Source organism: Hyaena hyaena, unplaced genomic scaffold (assembly GCF_003009895.1).
Source record: "Hyaena hyaena isolate Hyena2069 unplaced genomic scaffold, ASM300989v1 scaffold_303, whole genome shotgun sequence".
In the NCBI taxonomy this organism is placed as follows: Eukaryota; Metazoa; Chordata; class Mammalia; order Carnivora; family Hyaenidae; genus Hyaena; species Hyaena hyaena.
Genome location: NW_024080934.1, coordinates 704,695 through 709,703, shown reverse-complemented (window position 1 = coordinate 709,703; position 5,009 = coordinate 704,695).

The window sequence follows — 5,009 nt, the reverse complement described above, 5'->3', positions numbered from 1 at the left end:
TGAGGTTTTTTTTTCTTGAAAGGATTTTGTGCAATTGTACATTTCAAGATGAATATAAAAAGTAGTGTGTATTTATCTATAACCTCCTATAGTAAATCCTGGGTACTTCCTATACACTTCCAATCATAGCAATGAGAGTAAATAATTCCCCCTAATTTGGTCTTCACACTTAACTGCTGTCACATTAATTGCTACTTTTGTGTAGCTACTGCCTGCCTGTAGCCACTGATAACATTTGAAAATACATCACCAGACAAGACAGACATTTTAGTGTCTAAATTCACATGTTAACTTAGCAAGCTTTCCATTTTTCAGTAATTATTTTTAGGTTAGAATTTTTAAATTCTGTTATTGACTTAGTTCTTTATTATAATCCAATCGCATTTTGCCTTAGAGGAGACTTGAAAACTCACTTTTTACCCACCAATGTTGAAAAGGTCACTCATAATATTTTAACATTCCTATCTATAAATTATATAATATACACATATATCACTAAATAAGATATTCTGACCCCTTTCCACTGCTTCTCCACCCCCCTTGTGAGGATATAATGCAAGATGGCCGACTACAAACCAGGAAGATGGCTCTCTCCAGACACCCAATCTGCTGGCATCTTAATCTTGGACTTCCCAGACTCCAGAATAGTCAGAAATAAATTTCTACTGTTTAAGCCACCCAGTCTACGGTAATTTGTTACAGCAGCCCAAACTAAGACAAAGAATTTGTGTTTTATAAGCCTTGGTAGTCAACAATTTTGTATAATGATACAGAGGTAAGCAAACCAAATTTAAGGACAGGGCAGCTAAATACAAGGTGTTGAAGTCATTTAATCCAACTCAAACATTGAAGAAATGAGAGTATACATTTTCAAAGGTTGTTTCAAGCTCCTGTTTCTTCACTACTAGATAATGCTCTTTCCTACTCTTAGTTAATAACATGCATGTCTAAAATTAAGCCTCTTGTGTTGCCTTGGATTCTGTTACTTTAAATAGGCACTCACCAGATTATAATTTTTACTTGTTTGAAGATTGTTGGAGTCTGATATTAATTTTTTTCCTGCCAAAAGAAAAATCACAATGGGCAAGCTGGAAGTCAGAAACAATTATTCAGCATAGTACAATTAAATTGGCTTTTCTCCTGGCACCTTTCTTGCTACCTTTAATTATTGTTTGAGTCTGAAGTTCAAGGAAATCGTCATAGGAGAAGAATTCTTTAAAAATGAGAGAGAGAGAGAGAGAGAGGGAGAGAGAGAGACCATTGTTTTTCTAAAACAGAATAAATACTTTCCACAGTGTATTCCAAAAAACTATTATGTAAGCTAAAATTGCTCCCTGGAAATGACGGCTATTGAGGGGGCTATAAGCTTGAAGGGTAACAGTTGCTTGGATGCGAGCTGGAGTGAATAAACACCCTGACATTTCTCTCTATGACCTGAAGCCTAATTCAATGATGGGATTAGGTCTAAATTGCTAAACTTAAAATAATTACCTCACGAATAGTCATATTGATTATGACTGAAAAGCACAGAGGATCCACCATCTATTTTTAGTACATTTAGTAAATGTACATTCTAAAGTGGAGGAAGCTGAAGGATGCATTTAGTCAACCAAATTTCTGAAATAATAAACTGTGATGTAAGATTGTGAGGAAAGAGAAAACAGTTCCTGACCTCTAGAAGCCCTCAGCTACACAAGTTAGAAAGAAAAGATTTATATATCTGAATTAATTAATATTGGAATACTAAATTGTATGGGGCTAATTACAAGTGCCTCTGAATTCAGAGTGGGAGCGAATAAATGAGTATGATAACCATGATTTAAAAGAGGTGTTAGAAATTGTATGTCAAGTCTGGAACTGAGAACTCAGTTTCAAATTCTGGCATGTGGTAAGGGTCTAAAGATACTGCATCCAAAATATTCTTAGTTAGCTATCCAATTTAGTGCTTTCGACTATAAAGTTTATAGATGAAATGGGGAAAGATTACAAATTTATAACATGAAATCAAGTTCATCACTGATTAACCAAATTAAATGTTTTTGATGATTGAAAATTACACATACATAAACATACATATTTCGCTTAATTTCAATATATATTTACATTCTTGAGACTATTTTGGATCTCTATATATGCAGTACAATATATCTATAGGACTTTTACTCATTTATAGTAAGCACACGGTAAGAATTGTTGAATAATGATCATGTATGCATGCGTATATATGCATATATGAATAGAATGCATATATGAATATGAATATATGAATAGTCATTTGAATTCATCTCAATAAGTCAATAAAATAGTTACAAGTTTGAGTTATTTATATACAATGGCCATGATTCACAATACTGATGATCTTTTTTCACAGAAAAATACATATATATATATATATACATACACTTTAAAAAGAAAGGTTTTGAATTACAAAAGCAATAGATACCTGTTGTAAAAATTTTCAGCAATACTGAAATATGAAAAATAAAGGTGGAAGACTTTCATGTTTTTTAAAGCGCAATCATGTATACAGTTTATTTTCAACACAATAAGATCATACCATATATTTTTCTTTCTTGATTCTACCATTCAATTATATATTAGATAATTCTTTTCTATCAGCGCAACCTCATTCTTAGCATTGTATTATATAGATATACCAGCTTTTTTTTTAGGATGTTCATTTATTTTTGATAGAATGCACATGAGAGCAGGGGAGGGGCAGAGAGAGTGAGACAGAGGATCTGAAGCAGGCTCTGTGCTGACAGCAGAGTGCGGGACGTGGGGCTCCAACCCATGAACTGCGAGATCATGACCTGAGCTGAAATTTGACACTTAACCTACTGAGCCACCCAGGCGACCCTGGATATACCAAAATGTATACAACCATTTCCTCCTGGTAGATATAAGATTGTCTCCCCATTTTTAATACCACGAATAGTGTTTCAGGGAATGTCACTGCACGTATATTGTTTGCTTGCGTGTTTTTATAGGAGAGACTCTGAGAAGCAAAATTCATGAATCAAAGGGTATGAGTGTTCTAAAATTTGATAGAAAGTACACATTTTATTGCTATTCTTGTATTCTCAACCTTTGGTTAGTAAGAAGGAACCCAGCCAACCAAGGAAAATGTTTTCTATAGAAGACTACTAGAATAGCTTACTCATCCAATGGGCCCTCATTCTAGGGGACAGCCTGCCTTACCTGCCTGAGGCTCTAGTGACATAACACTGTCACCTCCTTAAGAGATGGCCCTGGGATTTTTTCCAGAATATGGAATTAAATATTTCTTTCCTATTAAATTTAGAATATGTTTTTTTTAAGTGAAAGGGAACTTAGAGATTAACCCCCTTATTTGGGGGTATACTTTTAGTCTCAAGTAAAAGAAATGACTCCAACTGGCTGGAACAATGAAAGGAGTGTATTGGCTTACATTCACTGACAAATGACAGATATTGGGCAGGCTTTCTGTGTGATTTGATCCAGGGTTCATGATATAATCTGCTTTTTGGGGTTTCTCTTGGCTCTGCCCTGTTCTGCATGTTGGCTTCATCCTCGGCCTGGCCTTCCTTATAGGGCGATCAGCAGTTTTAGGGACTGAATACTTCCTTATTCATATCTGAGGTGAAAAGACGGTGTTCCTTCCTCCAGCTACCAAACAAAAGTCCCGAACCTCACACTAATTAGACCAACTTGGGAGAGCTGTCCATCCCTGAATTAGTAACAACTCTTACATGGGATATAGGTCCACAAACTGTCAACCTAGAGCTAAGTGTAGGGCCAATCCCACCCAACCAATATGAATGCTACATAGTGAGGGAGGACGGGAATGGATGCTGATTAAACAACCACTTCTTTTTTTTTTTTTTAATGTTTTAATGTTTATTAATTTTTGAGAACAGAGTGCAAGCGGGGTAGGGCAGAGAGCAAGGGAGACACAGAATGGGAAACAGTCTCCAGGCTCCCAACTGTCAGCACAGAGCCCGATGCGGGACTCGAACTCGCGAGCTACAAGATCATAACCTGAGCTGAAGTCGAATGCTTAACTGACTGAGCCACCCAGGTGCCCCCATCCCTGTTTTAGAAATAATAAAGTAAGGCCCACAAAAATGTTTTTGGCTGTTTTTTTCTTTTTAAATAGGCTTTATTAAAGTATAATTTACATATATGAAAATACATCCATCTTAAGAGGAGAATTCAGTGGGTTTTGATAAATGTATGTATCTGTGAGATGACGACCATAAGCAAGATAGAAGATTTTTCCAAGGTGCCTGGGTGGCTCAGTAGGTTAAATGCCTGACCTTGGCTCAGGTCATGATCTCACAGCTCGTGGGTTTTAGCCCTGCATTGTGCCCTGTGCTGACAGCTTGGAGCCTGGAGCCTGCTTCAGATATTGTCTCCCTCTCCCTCTGTCTCTTCCCTGCTCACACTCCGTGTCCCTCTCTTTCAAAAATAAATAAACATTAAAAGAAAAAGATATAAGATTTTTCCATCCTCCAAAAACTTCTCTGTGCTCTTTTGGGGTCAATTCCCTACCTCACCCCACCCCTGGCCCCAGGCTGCCACTGACCTGCTTTCTGCCCATTTTCGAACTTCACATAAATGCACGAGTACACTATGGACTCATCATCTGCAGCTGCCACCTTTGCTCAGCATATTTTTGACAATCATCACCTGATTCCACGTACCAGTAGTTCCTTCCTCTTTACTAATGAGTAGTAGCTAATGGTGTGAGTATATTGCACCATGTTTATCCATTCATCTGATGATGGATATCTGGATTGTACATCCGTCAAAAGACAGAAACCAGCCATTTGAACAGGAAAATGTGATATAATTGTTGACTAGTAAAAGGTGGTTAATGATGTAAAAGGGTAAAAGAGGGAGCACCTGGGTGGCTCAGTTGGTTAAGCGTCCGACTTTGGCTTAGGTCATGATCTCATGGTTCGTGGGTTCGAGCCCCACGTCAGGCTCTGTGCTGACAGCTAGCTCAGAGCCTGGAGTCTGTTTCG